Here is a 17,918-nt window from a genome sequence, read left to right as displayed (position 1 = left end):
TTGACCTATCTATATATTTGCAGATATAGGTGAATAAGTATATATCAACATATATCTCTCTATCACCCTTTCTATCTCTATTTTATATATGTATAAATATATATATATATATATATATATATATAGAGAGAGAGAGAGAGAGAGTGAGAGGGAGAACACACCTTTCGTTGTGTACATGTCGGTGTATACTGTTTCCTGGACTCTGCACGTTTGTGTTTTAACCTGTCACAATACACATCTGCCGTTGGTACATCTTGGGTAGCTTAGAGCTATGTGATTGTGTACATGATTGCATGTTCTACTCCTGGCAGTGGTCATTTTACCATTCAGAGCAGGCACTATTAGTACAGGGGTGAATAATGCTAGCTTCACCTGTTCTGGACATCGTTGACCGTGATCTGCGCGATATTCCGAAAAGCTTAGCCTTGTTTCGTGCATATCCATATAGTCATGTTTAAACGACGCTTACCAGCACTTGCCAATGCATAATCCCACTAACATGTGCTAAACCTGATCTGATGACCTGCATCCAACATCCATTATTCGTGCCTTCGGGATTACATAATGTCCCTTGCAGGACGTGGGACTGGGAACATGCATGACAGTCAGTGCATTTACCACTTGGGCATCTAGGATTTGTACACGTGTTATGGTGTTTTGTATGTGGACTGTACTATAGCTGCTACTCCATACTGCAATAAAATGTGTAACTCAGATAGTTTACATATTGATGAGACCTATTAATGGTATGTCCAAGTGATGTTTAATGGATGTGCTCCAGCATTGGGAATGTATGTCACAGTGAGCCACACACTATAATGTGCTACACCTTCACACAACCACTGGTGGAGCATGCTGGGGTGACAGATACCTGTCATGGGTACTCCCCATGCTTTGCCACTACATCCCTGATTACATTATACGGAGCCCCTCATTAACACACCAGGGAAGCCATGCAGAGTGTGTGGGGAACAGTGATTACACACATGGATCCTGCAATTGGCTCTGCTTCACTGAGGGATAGTTGGTTAATCGATGTGGTGGCCTCAGCAGTCACTGTTTGCCTCGGTTGATGAATGGCCTCTGACAATAGGGCATGTACCTACCAATGTACCTAGGAACCTATACATACAGTATCAACATATGCTGTTAGGTGCGTGTGCTGTTCAGGTGTTGACATTCCTTGTTCCAATAGCTGTTGTGTGTGCAATGGTTGAGGGCTGCCTATGTAGGATTCACACAGTAGGCCACCTATACATTGCAATTTACAGGTGGTCGTGTGTGTGCCATCCAGTTTACTGTGTGTGCAGGTGGAGAGGTGTGTCAGTCCGTAGGGGCCTACATTGTCAGTGTATGTGCTATACATTCTCTCTTTGCCAAGGCGTGGGCATATTGGGCACGCCTCCATCTGCCTACTAGAGCTGGCACAGGGTGTTCGTGGCCTGAATCCCTCTGTGCCTGCGATGGCCTTGGCAATTGTGGTGGGCTGTGAGGGCCTTCACCATTATGTCCCTGCTACAGCTGTTTCCGCAGGATCATATTATCTAGCATGGCACATACTATGAAGATATGGGCACACATGCCTGGAGAGTACTGCAAGGTTCCACCAGATATGTCCAAGCAACAGAACCGTGATTTCAGCATCCCAAACACACGCTCTATTATGATTCTGGTTTGTGCGTGTGCCTCATTATGGCGTTCTTGCATGGGTGTGTGTGCATTTCTGATAGGAGTCATCATCCATGGCTCCAATGCATAGCCAGCATCCCCCACAAGGTGGCCATGTGGGATGTCCCCCCTGACAAATACCTGATACAGCTGTGAGGCATGCCAGATGTGGGAGTCATGGTAGCTTCCAGGGCTGCCAGCACACACATCCACAATAATGCCCTGGGCATTGCACATGATCTGGCAGTTGATGGAGTGGTATCCCTTGCGGTTTATGTAGCAACTACCTTGCTCACCGGGTGGTGACTTGATATGTATGTGAATGCAGTCTATCGCACCCAGTACCTCCAGGTAGTGTGCCACATGGTGGAAGAGACGCATATTGCTGGCCAACTCCTCCTGAGTTCGGTGGAAGTATATATGCTCATTGGCATGTGGTAACATGGCATCCAGGAACTGGTGTAGTACCCTGGATGCTGATGCCTGTTAGATCCCCATTATATCTCCAGTTGGCCTTTGAAAGGTACCTGTCGCTAGTATTCGCAAGCTTACACATACCTTCGTGTCTACTGGGATGGGTTTCCCTCTGTTGTTCATGGATCTCAGGCATGGCTGGCACAGCTCAACTATTTGCTGTAAGATGTCCCTGTCCACCCTGTAATGCTCTACTATCTCCAGATCATGTAGTCCCTGGTAAGTTACCCTTGGTCTGAAAACTCTTCTCCTCCTCCGGGGCCTACGGTGGTTGTCAGCATCATCCTCCACAACACCTTCAGTCTCTAACACATGGTGATGAATCACAGCTATGGCAGCTCCCAACATGTACATTGTAAAAGTTCCCCGTCTGTTTACACCAATGGTGCAGTGTTTGGGAATACACAGGTGTGTGTGAGGTGCCTTCACACTTTATACTATTGTGCTGTGAACACTGATGATGTCATAGGGTGTGTATGTACCATTGGAGCTACAGGGTATCTTATGTGTTTTACCACAGGTACTGCTATTGTGGTGCCTTTGGTGTTGAATTACATTTGGCTGCCGTGGATTACCTCTTGCCCTTCCCTTAACATTTCTTAATGTTTCCCCTCCCATTTTCTGGCATGCATCCAGCAGCTTGCTTTCATTTGTACTTTCCAAAAACCTGGCTTATCTTACGAAATGTGTTCTATGGCCGATCTACTGCAGGGTTGCTTTGCTCTGCTATGACAGTTCTCTTTTCTTTGCAATCCGACACCTCCCCTATCCTGTTCTGCAGGTTGCTGCGAGCAGACTTGTTAGCTGCCGTTGATTGCCCACTGTGAGTTAATAGGTGTTAATTGCTCAGTTGTACTCCAATTACCCTACTGCAGCATTTCCTTATTTTCTTCCCCTAACCTTCCTGTTTGAGGTATGGTGTGTGGCGCGTGCGTCTGCTTACCGGGTTTCGGGCACGTTTTCATCTGCGTACACATGCGCTTTCGGGCACCATATGTGCTCTCAGCTAAACGATGCTATACCTACATCCCCACCCCTATAATGTGGCTTTGCTTAGCAACGGGCAGGCCGGATTTGCTTTGCTCCAATGTGCTTACAGCTACAGTGGCACACTCCACTGCTGATGTCATGTATACCTCCGAACCACTCCTCGGTGTTGTAGCGCTGCGCCATATGGTACATCCTTAGTCTGGCGGGACGTTTGCGATTCACTATTACTTGCCTCATTTGCATAGCATTGACTACTAATTCATAGTTACCGTGCCGAACACTGTCACAGACCCTTAGCAACCCTTGTAGCTTGGTTGTGGTGTACCATGCATACCATTGAGTATTATGGTGAAATCATGATTTGTAGTACATTGCGATTTTATGATATTTGTGTATATTTTCTTTGTGTTCCCATTTGCGCACACATGCCCTGCGGTTGTACTTTGCGTTACTGTGGACATGACATTAAATGTTGTTTTTTAGGTGTTGTGCATCTTTTCTTATGCCATTGGCTATATATTTAGCCATTGGCATATGTTAACTTTGTAATACGTGAGTCTGGTCCGCTTTCATAGCTCCGATGTTCTGTTTGGAAAAATGTAAACCGTTTTTTTTTGGTTTACATTTCTGTGGGCTTACGCTATGCCTGCACCACTTCATGAATTGCTATGTACCTTCATTTGCATGGCGCAGTACTGCGCATGGGGTGATTAGAATACCTGAGCCAAGGGCTGTACAGATCTGGAGTACACTGGTAGTGCACTTGGAATTGGATTGTACCTGAATCGCTCGGTGGCCATATCTGGCATTATACCGCCTACGCTATGCCTGTGCCTGGCACAAGCTTCATGAATCCCGGGGTCTGTCTACCAGAAGGAAAAAGAACTTTCAAAACTCTTGAAGATGCAAACACCTTTATACAGAAGAAAAACTTAATAAATGCAGAAGGACAAATGGATACTACTTCTACATTAAAGAGGCAAGCACTAAAAAATGATTGTTGGTCTGTGAAAGATAAAAAAATCCAGGGACAAATAAATAAAAATATACTTAACTTATCTTTCTTAACAAAAAGCTGTTTTAACTCTTCTTGGAAATATCCACAAAAGAAAAAAACAAGGTAGTATACTTTGTCTTCTATGGCTTAGCAAACATTAATAATTTGTAAGATATTCCATCCATGAAAAACTGCATAAACTAGCTTAGTTAATAAAGCAAGTTTGAAGATGCATATTTATTATACAGTCCTATACACTAGCAGTTATTATTAGCAGTATTTCTTATTAGTCCTTTATAGTCCAGATAACTATAAGAGAGGAAAGGAAGACCTTTGAAATGAATTCTATAAGTATCAGGAATGTGGCTTTGTTCCTATTTAAAGTGATTCACTTATAAAATGTTAAGCCATCATTTCCTGTGTTAAACTGTGGGGAAAACTCATATAGTCTTTATTACAGCTATTTTAAATATGCCTATGAAAAATTATTTATGCCACACATTCAATGATATTTAATGTATTAAAATGCTTCTACTGACTGCCTATGATGGAAAACATCTGATTAAATCAACTTTTGTCACTTAATAGCATTAATGTGATTTTTACTGTTTAAAATCAGCTGTTTTAGTCAATCATGGCAAATGCTGCATGTCCGCAAGTGTGTTTTGGGTTCAGAGCTTCAAATTAAAACCATTATTCCTGTCTACATACCTTAAATCTTTTTTCAGTTACTGTGAAAGCTGGCTTGAGCTTGTCAAATCATTGTGAAGCTCCATCTTTGCAAAGGAATTATTGCAATAGCTCCTAGGAAGCATCACTTGACCTATAAACTCTCCTCTCAGTCTCAGACTCATCGGACTAACCAGAAAGTAACAGGAATGTTAAATTTGTTGAATCTATAATCCTCTCCTTCAAAAATAAATGTAAATGACTAATTTTTAATGTTCAGATATATTACTAGTGATTCAGACATATCTGAGCTTTTGTAAGCACACTTAAAAGACAGTAACATGAATCCTTTACAGTTTTGTTTAAACCTAAAGTAGACCTCTAAATATTTTACTTATACTAATATATATGATGCTTATCATATATTAAAGATACTAGACTTTGTATTCACATCGATTAATTGTTGAAACAAGATATCTAAACTTTTATAATTTTTAAGTGACTTCATTTACACATCCCATGGGGCTTCTTTGCATAGGTCTTTTATGTCCTTAATTAATGTGAGCTGCAGTTAGCATGCTATTTTGCCATTATGTGGTGGGGCTATGTCATTGTACCAGACACATTCTTATGACTGTTATTTATGTTACTTTGTAAAAACTGATGCACTACATGTAAGTGAATCACAACTATTTTTTTTCTTCAATTAACAATGACTGTGCCTTCTTATAGCTGTTGAATATTATAGCCGACGTGGGCTCCTTTACTCTTGATCAATTACTGTACCTCACTTAGATTTGAGGAGCACCTTAAGATATGGTGTTATTGAATTGTACTGGCGTTTCTGTGTATAATATTAGATCCATAATGGGATACATGCTGGATCAGAATGGGTTTTATGAACAAAAGGAACAGCCTCCTTGGGCCTATTGGTAAAGAGGCTGTACTCATCAGCTCTGGTGATGTTTGTGTACACAAACTCTAAGGTTTCACATCTTCATTTATATATTTCAAATAGTGTGTTCATGAAGCTAGACTTTATATTGTGACACCTTATGCAGCCACATATATTTGCACAGGGATACCTTGTAGGGATTATATTTTGATAGTTTCTAAGAAACTCTGCTATGATAGTAAACCTGGTATTAGATGACAGACTCATACTGTCACATGATACCCAGCCTATCAGATGTTCAGTTTGATTACTTCTGCTAGCCTTTTAGAAGTTTAATTTCTTCATTTATAACAGCTAGAAGAAATTGAAAGTTAAGACTCCTTTAATCCAGAAGAACTTTATAACTTGTCATAAGGGCCACATTGTATGTTACTGGTATCCATCACTGATATCAAAACTGAAATGTTTTTCTCTATCTGATTTTCATTGTAACTTTTATGTATAAGGTGGCTTTGTATAAGAGTATTGCTCAGGATATAAGAACCTAGATAAGAATGTCATCTTTAAAAAAAAAGAAAGGAAGAAAAGACAGGATTGTAATTTAGTTGTTTTTACACTTTAATTCATTCCATTTGTTTTTTACACTTAATTTTCCTTGACTTTCACTAATTTGTTTGAGAAAATGAACATGAGATTCAGAAAGGAAAAAAAAGATAGTCTGTTGACATATGCTGCTAAATAAATGCCCCATCTGAAGATACATATATAAATATGAAGCTTTGAGATGGTGCCCCCTGAAACAAATATATAATAAATAATAGTAATTACTGTATTACATCTTCACTAGTTGTTTACTTACTGTATAATTTGTCCTTCTTGCTTCTTTCTTCCTTCTCTAATTAATTATTAAACCTGCAGTAGTAGAGTATCACTCCTAGATGGTATGAGATGGCAAATCTGTGGCTTATGTGTAGAGCATATTAAGCCAGGAACATTAGTTGCCATTAGAAGGGTTTTTTAATGTATATAGTCCCCCGGATACACTAATCCTCCGTGTAAGACTTAATTAGTCTTACTTGGAGGCTGCAGTTGAAGGGTTTGATGTCAGCGTGCCATGAATATGCATGAGGGCACACTGACTCAACCGTAAGTCTTACACGGATCGTGTAAGAAAGCAGGGGGCGTGTCCGACTGCCGAGCAGTCTAAATGTCCACGCCCCTGCAAGTGTTTTAAAATGAAACAAAGCACACACACAAGAGCGAGTCCACTCAAATGTCCCTGCACCCAACACCACACTCCCTGATATTGTAAACCCCTATCACAGTTCTAAAACACAAAAATTAAATATATTTTTTTAAATCCCCAAAATAGCTGCCCGTATTTGTGCGTGTGTGGGCGGGTGTGCCCATTGCTTAGCTATAGTTAGCAATTGTGACATGGAAGAGCATAAGAAAGAATGTTAATGCAAATCACACCAAATAGCAATAGCGTAATGGTCAAGCGTTCGCACAAAGAAGAGGCATTCACGGTTCAAGTCCCACCACTCCCCATTCGTATTTATCTTTGAAATCAGTATATGAAATAATACCTGACAAATATGTTTAAACATTACCAAAAAGCAGTGAAATGGCCAATGTATCAGTGAACAAAATAAATATTTTAAAGGATCCTGATATAAAATTGCCTGCAGTTAAGCAGCGTTTCACCCAGTGCAATAGAGTTGCCCGTAGTTGAATAGTGCTTTACCTAGCGCAATAGAGTTGCCCATTGTTTCATGGTACTTTACCCAGCACAATAGAGTTGCCCATAGTTCAATGGTGCTTTACCCAGCACAATCTGTTTGTGCAGACGTGAGCACCGTTCCAACCAGGGCAACGTAGGGCACCGAGGAGCAATGTAGAGCAAAGTTGCTTAAATGCAGCCACACCCCCTAGCCTGTCTGGATAGTATGAAAATAAAATGAATGACAAGTTTCGAACCCAGGACTCTGTGCATCAGAAGCAAAGTATAAAACCACTAAGCCATGACAACATAGGGAAAGCAGCCAATATTAACAGTCATATATGTACGAATGGTAGTTTAACCATTACTAAGCAGGTCTGCAGTCAGCTGATAATTTTACAAAACGGCCAATCACAAAAAATTGTGGGAAATGCAGCATATTTAAGCCCCACAGGTGGGAAGACACACCATAACTAATTGTAGCTCACATCTGCAGTTAGAATGTCTGGTGTCGGACAGGGAACACGCTTCCGAGCGCAACGTTGGGGCATCGAGGAGTCCAAATAGATGGTTTGGCTCCTTGTCCACCATTACGAGTCAAGACTCCTGCAGGGCCAGTTCCAAGGGACGGATACAAGGCAGAGGCTTGGAACCGGTTAGCTTGTGACCTCACCAGTGCCACAGGCATTCCTCGGACTGGTGAGCAGGTCCGTCACCACAATGCAGAGCTGAAGAGATGAAAGCAGGACTGCCTGAACCAATGAATACAGGAGGCCCATGGGATGCGGGATGCCCCACAACTGAGTATGTAGCCATGGAATGCAGCATGTAAGAATTGATAATGGAGTATGTATAACGGATATGTATGTCTCAATATCCCTTCATTTACTTTACAGCTGCAGGTGATAGTGCTACGAATCAGCAAGCCTATGCTGATAGGCTGCTAAGGCTGCACCACCAGGCAGGTTAGTGATTATTCTGCATGTATTGTTATAAAATATGGGAGAGAGCATGAAAGAAAGTGTTGTAGTCCAATAATACAGCCATAAAATTGCCTGAATAAGTCCTCTGCATGTACTGTCAGATAAAAATTTCAGAGAGGCAGAAAAAGAGCGTAGAAACCCATTAAGAAAGGTATCATATGTCTGGAATAATATCTCTGCAGGCACTGTTATATAAAATAAGTGAGTGAGCCTGAAAAAAGATTGTTCTAACCTATTAATAAAGGTATTATATGTCTTGAACATGTCTGCCATATACACTGTTAAAACAAATAAAGGAGTGAGCCTGTGGAAAAGTGTGTAATGTCATTAATAAAGGTCTAAAACCTGGAGTGTGTCTGTGTCACAGAGTCTGAAATGTTGTTGTACCCTTGCAGTATACAAACAGTACTGTTTGAAAAGGTGCTGGCAACCCAGAGTTGTGCAGTCCCATATAAAGTGGGTGATGGAAGTACTAGTAGCTGTGAAACATATATACAGTCCACAACAGGCAGTTACTGGCTGGCATGAATATGTAAAACTGGCACACGTGTAGCATGTTATTTTATCCCCAGAAATGTGAGTGTGTGTCAAGAAATGCAGGGCTCTGTACAAATCGAAGTGAAAATGTCATGTGAAAACATCCTAGATATGTCGATAAAGAAATATAAATGCAATCAAGAAATATGTAGCAGTAACATCTGCATCCTGGACAGTTAGTATGTCAGATATAGGTCAGGCATATATTGAATTAGCCAAACCCAGTACACAACCTAATGTATGGTGGCAAGTGTAATAATACAGGTAGGGGATATACACTTGCAGTCACTAGGAATGTAGTGTAGACTAAAAGATCATTATAAGATGTTAACCAAGGTTTTTTATACACCCTACTGTATGTGCATAAACCATGCAATTCCACACCTCAATGGGTATGTGTAATCTTAAATATTTGTTGGGACATATGTCCTATTGTTCTATAAATATTTGCATTCATGTTGATGCATGTGCCCTGTTTAAACACCACAATCATGGTGGCCTGTTGCTACCAAACATCCCTACATGCTGTTGGAATAACCACTGTGGTTCAATATATGCATGTGTTATGCTTGCTGTTCAACTGTTGTACCCTTGGAGTGTTGGGTTAATGGGAATATTATTGCATGCTGTTACAACTAATATGGAATGCTGTTTTGCTTATGTTGTAATTAAACACACCTAATCACAGAACGTATGGGAAGGCCGGTCCCAGCGGACCCACCTGTCCCTCCTCAGCCGGCAAGTGCACCTGGCACCAGCAGGTTCGGTGCCCATCCCGGGCTCCCCTCCTCCATTGGTCCTGTGCCAACTTTGGGTGGAAGCGCTGCAGGGGATGGGGCTCATCCATCCGTGCAAGCGTGGGCGGAGAAGGGCCACCTGTCACCCTTTGAAGGGTCCGGGCTGTGGTGCATAGGGAGATCCAGCATTCAGTCGCTGATCCCCTATGCCAGCTTGAGGCAAGAGTGGAGCGTCTCATGGGTGAGCCTGCCCATCCTATGCAGCCCCCAGCACAGCCACCCTTGGGGCTGTGAAGGTTCGGTGGTGACTGCCCATGGGTGGGGATCTTAGTTCCACTTTTACCATCTGTGGGCTCATGGGCTTGCGATTTCCAAACATCCGACCCCGTCAATTGTGTTCACCCAACCCATGTGTCATACACTGTCCCTGTATGCATCTTGTCTGTCTTGTCTGTTTACCTTCCCAACCTACCTCCCCGGACATACCTACTTCCTCTACCTCACTTCCCACTCTCACCTGAAAAAAAAAGGGCAATCTGTACCCACAAACAAATTATGCCCCATACATAGCTGCCCATTTTGCACACATGTCCATTGGACAAACATGTAAGCTGATAATTATAATTGGCAGTACAACATACTTTGTTGTCCTCACCCCTCTCCCAGGGGTGGAAGGTTTCAAATTTCACTCCAAATTCATTGCATATGCACAGCTGTTGCTGTTAAAGAAATGGGCAGCTATGGACCTTCCCTACACCCGTCCTGCACATCCTGAGCGTGTTTACCTACTGTGTGCCCCTCTTTGTGCCCCCTTTTTCACCACTTTCCTATCTCCCCATTTTCTTTTTTTTAAAAGAAATTAGCACGGGGGTTAGTGGGAGTAAGCACATTTAAGCAGTGGTTAGCGGGTTTGCTCCAGTGTTCGCATGTTTGCGCTTAACTAAGCATCGAGCAAACCTGCTTACAACTGCTTAAAATTGCCTTAGTCACTCTATGGCAGGGCCCTTGTACTGCTCATCAGCAAAATAAAATACCCCTGTCAGTCTTGAACCCCAGGCCTTGGACTCACAAGACTGCAGGAAGTACCACTAAGCCACAGCAGATATACAATAATGTGGTGCTGAAAGAAATATATCATGCATTACAATGAGAGAATGTAAAGGGTGAATAGGAATGGCATAACACAAATCTTGTTCTGTGGCCCTTAACCAGCAAGTGTTGTGGAATTGCATGACATGACTGTGAAAAGAGAACCAGCCATGCTAGTAGGGAATAATGTTACAGTAGCACCTTACAAACCCCACACAGTATCAGAACAGGATAAACACCGGCATATTTGAATAGGTCAGAGGCCAGATCTCCCACCTGTGACTGATTTACAGGGATGTCCCTGATTTGCAAACAAATGTTAGCTGTGCCCCTCTGACTCCCTGTGAAATGTACTAACAGTAGGCAGAAAGGTGGGGAATCTCACTTAATGAAAAATGTCAATAAGTGAGAGTAGACACTACTTGCACGTCAGAAAAGGTGTAGTAATACATATGCTCCGAATCCCCCAAAGTCTCAACAGCAAAATATCTGAAATATATCACCGGTGTATCCCACTTATATGTACCTTCCCCTGAGGCTGTTCAAATATTTACCTGAGAGTATCTGAGGCCTGGAAGTGTCAGAAACACACAGGCATATCAGCTTGTCTGCTGTTACACACTCCGCAAATAGCTGTAGAATGAATTCCACAAGCATGCCCGTATGTAGGAGTACACCACAGAAATATCAAAGGATGTAGCCATGTACTGCTAGCAACCACCTGTGACAATACCATTGTTCAGGTGCTGAAAAGACTGGTGTGGTGCACAGTCAAAGGATACTAGGCTAACCTCTGTCTACCATCTGGATATGTCCACAGGTGGGAGCTACTGAGGCAGACTACTTGACTTCATAGAATAACAGGTACACATCAACTCTGCATGTTCAGCAAGATAAACAGCACACGATAATAAATAATGCTCTCCACAGTTCTGCACCCCTACCCAAAAGTACCATATACCTGTGTAGTCAGACACACCCATGGGTGTAGGTAGGCATACACAGTACTGAAATATGTCCAGTTGTCCTGAACAGACTGTGCTAATGTCAACACAAACAAACCACAAACTGTTCAGAAGTGAGTAACGTACTAATGACAGTATAGCAGTTCATAAACAGTGCATGTGTCTGATATTCATAATTGGTAGTACAACATACTTAGTTGTCCTTACCCCTCTCTCAGGGGTGGAAGGTTTCAAATTTCACTCCTAATGTATTGCATATGCACAGTTGTTGCTGGTAAAGAAACGGGCAGCTATGGACCTTCCCCACACCCATCCTGTACATTCTGAGATGGTTTCCCTACTGTCTTCCCCTCTTTGTGCACCCTTTATCACCACATTCCTATCTCCCCATTTACTTTTCTGTGAAAGAAATGAGCGCGGGGGTTAGCGAGAGTAAGCACTTGTAAACAGTAGTAAGCGGGTTTGCACCGGTGTGCTCATGTGTGCGCTTAGCTAAGTGTCGCTAAGCATCACGCAAACCCATGCAAACCCACTTGCAACTGCTTAAAATTGCCTTAGTCACTGTGTATGACAGGGCCCTTGTACTGCTCAGCAGCAAAATAAAATACCCTTGTCAGTCTCGAACCCCACACCTTGGACTCACCAGTCTGCATGAAGTCCACTAAGCCACAGAAGATATACAATAACTTGGTGCTGTAAGAAATATATCATGCATTACAATGAGTGAATGTAAAGGGAAAATAGGAAAGCCATAGGAACACATTGCAATAACTACAGTTGTATGCCAGTTAATTCTCTAATTCGAAAAGAAAGTACATACTCCCATGTATCCAGTGTTAGTATTAGGAGGTGTGAGTAAACTTACACACTGAGAAGAGTGCACTGGAAGAAGCAACAGTCAGGTTTCAGTACAACATTCATATCAGTGGCTACAACCCTAGCTTCAGATATGAGACACATACCAACCTTCTGACTGAGACAACAGTGTCCACAGCAAACAAGCATGGGCCCCACCTTGCACAACTGAAAGGGCTATGCCTACCTAACCTAGCATTTTATAGCAGTGTCCTGCAATCACAGTGAGTACTGCAATTACCACACAGCAGGCTGCATGCAATTACTAAATGGTAGGCACCAATTGGTGCAGAGGCCATCACATGCACATGTGCAGATACCTAGAAAAGCAGCCTGTACTTGCTGTTCACACATGCAATAATATCATTGAACCAACTGAGAGAGAGAGAGTGAGAGAGACAGACAGACAGACAGAGACAGACAGCCAGACAGAGACAAACAGGCTGTAAGAGACAGACACTGAAAAGAAAGACCAACACACAGAGAAAACCAAAACCAAAAAAAAAAAAAAGCAACAGCTACAACAGACAGAGGTGAGGAATACAAAGGTAAGGTATGTACCAGATATGTATTTGCAGGCATCCGAATGATGTGTCTGAAGGGTACTCTACATACTGTGAATCATCCATATGTGGCAGCAGTCCGTATCTATATGTATATGCACATGTGCATAGGGCAAGGGACATACTGCAACTGTTAGTGAAGGCTGGACATATATATGTCGTTGAAGGTTGATATGTGCACAAATGTATGTAGGTTGTAGTGTGCGGCATTGCAGACAGCAAGCAGTGCCGGTATATGTCATGTGGTGGTTAAACGCTGTGGGACTGAGCTACAGGCAGTGAGGCCTGCTACAGCTATACGGCCTGAGGACAGCAAAATGCATTCTGCACAACACTGTGCAATATTATTACATAACCATATGTCTCACAACTGTTGCATAACTGACATCCCCACCATGAAAGGTGGGCAGTATATATGCCTATATGTGCATCTAAATGTACAGATATATAGATATGGATATATATATATATATATATATATATATATATATATATATATATATATATATATATATATATATCTATATATATCTATATATATCTATATATCTATATATCTATATATATATATATATATATATATATATATACATAGATATAGATATATACAATTATATATATATATCTATATATATAGATATATATAGATATATATATGGATATGTATAGACATATATAGCTATGTATAGATATGTGTATATATATATATATATATATATATATATATATATATATATATAGATAGATAGAGAGAGAGGGAGACATGGGGTCATACGTACTGCAACAGGTGCCTGTTGACCAAGGCATGGACTGAACACTAGTGTTAGTACTGCAGTGCCATACCCCATTCCAAAACACTTTACCCAGTAACTACCACATAGGTGGTAGCCTGCCTAACACTGAAGGTGTCAGAAGGGAACATGGGACACAAGTGGACAGTAGCCTCCCCTTTGATAATCACAGTGCCACACTAGTCTTGTAATCTGTCTACATGGTACGTGTCATCACAAGAGATGTGTCATCTAGGGAAATATAGGCAGTGGTCCCCTCTACTCATCACAATGCCCCATGTGGTATGTTCCTCACATGACAACTACAGCAAGTGGAAAGGCCACAGACATACCTCACAAAGTGTAATACTGCCCTCAAACACATGTCCTATGCAGACTGACTCACAAAACCACAGCTAGAGTGCATTGCATACTGCCCACCCAAAGGTTACCTCTGCCGGACATACAGAGGTATGTCACACCCATAGAAGTTGGCCAACCACCATGTCAACAACTCACAATCCCTCCGGGCTACATGACCTAGAGCCCTTATCCTCGCCACCTCACTAAACAGCACATGCTGGAGGTACAGGTTCCTATCCACAAATATGCCATACTCTGGACTAAACCACCCAGCATTAACAAACAAGGCTCCTCATTAGCAGATGTCATACATACCTCTGATGATTGTTTGGGAGATAGGTAATATGCCCTGGGAGTCACCTCTGTGTATCCAGTATACAGGAGCATGTGAAATGACATTACATGTGTGTCAAAGGCCAGGGTAGCATATGGCTAGGCTGCTCTAGGCCCTAGGGCCAATAGCGTATTACCTACCTATGACACAATGCACACACACATGTACTCAGTGCAATACCTGCTATGTGAGGAGGAATGAGTGTGACAGTGAATGTGTGCAAGGTCTGTTAAGGTGTGATAGCTTAGTGTGAGGTTGTTTCTGTCATGGTAGTTTGTGTCCTAGGTGTGAGGTCAGAGAAAGATGTGTCTGTTATTGGGATGCAGACATAGTAGGATGGCATATGTTGTGACGTAGTTCCTTGTGTATGACTGTGGTGTCCCATTGTAGGCTGAAGCAATACATGTATGCTCAGTAATTGGTACTGCTGGTGAATACAGCTCACATATGAACTGTTGCACTACCTGAAGCTGTAGGTCTAAACAGCACAGTATGGTGTATGTTCACATTCCCTGGTAACACTGTCTTGTGTGTTTTCTGTAGTCTGCACAGATTACATACCTCAGGCATAAGTATCTGTACGTAGGGGCACACAGTACTGTAAGGTACACAGGTAATGCTCATCTGTGTCGGCATACATTTGTGTGTTGTATGTATGTCTGATGTGTGTGTAATGATGCATGTACCATGCCCGCAATTACATGTGTGTTACAGGGTATGTGTGTGTATCTAGCAACATGTATACTCTGTTACGGCAGTATGCCAGTTATATTAACAACCGTGCACATATGTTAGGTAGGGGTATGGCATCAACGACTAGGGTGGTTTACTGGTAATACTGTAAATGTACTTTACATTCATTGCATTGGATGACATATTTCTTCATGCATTAGCTTGATATATACCCCCGTGGTGAGGTTGTGCATTGTATCCCAAACAGTGTGCCGAGTACTGGTGTATACTGGTTTGTTATATGGAGTGTGGCAGGCACTGTCAGCCAGTTGTGGGCTGAGCACTGATATGTGGTATTGAACATGTGTATCCTCTGACAGACAAACAGATACTATATATGGCAGTTAAGTGATATCTGTACTTAATAATGTTAAGTGTGCCACATGACTTGCTCACACATATTTTCTTTAATTGTCTTCCAGGACTATGGCTCATCAACACAATCCGTCCTATACAGCTGTGGAGGAACAGGAAATACATAACAGCCTGGTGTAGCACTATACACTGCTGCTTTCCAGGGCCAGCCAGCACCAGCATGAGCGTACTGCACTGTGGCAAGATCTTGTTAGTCGGGTAAATGACACAGGCATGCATAACTGGCCATATGGGCAGGTACGCCATCACTGCAGTGATTTAATTAGACATGTCTGGCGGCGTGCGTCTGATATCCATAGACAACAGCTTGCCACAGGTGGTGGGGCGGCCATAAATCCACCCTCACCAGCATGGAGGAGCTGCTCCTAAGTGTGGTGGCTCCTGGCCTACAGCAGCAACAGCATCACACATGTGTCAAAATGGAGGCCGGAGCCACCCAGCATGATGACATGGAGTGTGCAGGTGATATACCCTAGCTGTAGACTACTGTTACCTGTATTGTTAGGATATGCATATGTGAGATGTGTACTGTGTATTCAGCAGTTGTGCTGCCTATTGTGTGCAATACTGATATTTGGAATAGTATCTGTACACCTGTGACTGTTGACTGTTGTTCTACTGTAGTTTAGCACACTCACAGTAGCAATGCCAAAGTTGTGGCCACTGACAAACTGTGTCATATTCTTGTAGGTCCCTCTGGTGTGACAGCAGGGTAGACAATACATGCTGGTGAGTGTGTTAACACTTTAATATTGGTAATGACATTTGCATGTCATAGGTGAGGTGTAGGCCATGTACACGTAACACACCTATGCATAATGCATGCTGTGCATGTTTGCTGTGAGACATTAAACATCTCAGTAAAGTCAGTAGCTGCCTCAATCACATGCAATGCACAGAGCAGCAGACACATTTGTGGCAACACTGTACTGCACATTGGATATGCATAGTTGTGACAGCTGTACACAACAGAACACGTTTATCATACGCAGGACACGAAAACATGCTACATTTGGCATTACCACACACCCGCTATAAGGTCACACTTCAGTATCCCGCATGTCATGCACACACACATGATGTACCTCAGGGGTAGAGGCCTATCATGGGGCTGTGCAACACTCTTCAGCACATAACACAGTCATGTTAGGCAATGCTCACTATCGGGCACCTCACACACTCATATACAAAGTGGCTGTGTAATTGTGAATGTAGCCACGGCACTGCAGTTCAGGTACAGCATGCTAGGCATTGGTCTTGCACACATTAGTAGCTGTGAGTGACCACAAGATGCATGATGATGATGATGGCACCGGGTACTACACACCATCCAGTTACAGTGACCACAGTACTACTCATAGCAGTCATTGCTGTGCACCTCAATGTTGTGTGTGTGCAAACATATGTACCTATACACAATATGCATAGCATGTTGTGTGTGTGCTTACATATGCCAGTATACACAATATGCACAGCAGTCGCCATCCAAACAAAGTGTTGCATATATGTCCTGGAATGCTAGTGGGTGTATAGGTCACATGGCAACACATTGGGTATGTGTGGTGTTTAATGTTGCAGTCATGAAGCATGCCATGCCATGGCTGGCACTGACATATCTGCAATATGTCCCACACTCACCATAACCACTGTACACTGGCCATGTCGAGCATTGGGATTCCTTCACGTCAACATGCACCACTCATCCCGTGTGTGTACATAGCATGCATGTTCTACACCTGTGCCCACTATTATCTGCTATGGACACAGACACTGGACTCAGACATGGAAATCTATGTGTCACACAGATAACACATGCAGCCATGGCATGTATACCCATCAGTGATGGTGCACAGGGCATTGCAGAGCTGATAATACTTGCACAGCAATGTTGTGTCCAGGTACACATTGAGTTCCAGGGTGTAGCAAATCACTGAACAACTACACAGTTGCATCAAAGCCATGTACACTGCCATGAAATAGGGGTTCCTACATTTGCACTGCATGGTCTTGTGCAACACATATTCTGCATGCTGACACGTGTGTGGTGACTGTTTGCCTTGTGATACTGGCACCCACCTTCACCCACTATAGAGTATGTGTTGGATTGCTGGTGTGTGTGTGTATGTGCTGTAGTGAGGAGTGTATATGTGTGCATGAGTGCATGTGTTTATGTGTGCATGTGTGCATGTGTTCATGTGT

Source organism: Protopterus annectens, chromosome 1.part0, assembly GCF_019279795.1.
Source record: "Protopterus annectens isolate FY-2018-M chromosome 1.part0, PAN1.0, whole genome shotgun sequence".
Lineage (NCBI taxonomy): Eukaryota > Metazoa > Chordata > Ceratodontiformes > Protopteridae > Protopterus > Protopterus annectens.
The sequence above is the reverse complement of the archived record's forward strand: the minus strand, read 5'-3'. Positions refer to the sequence as shown.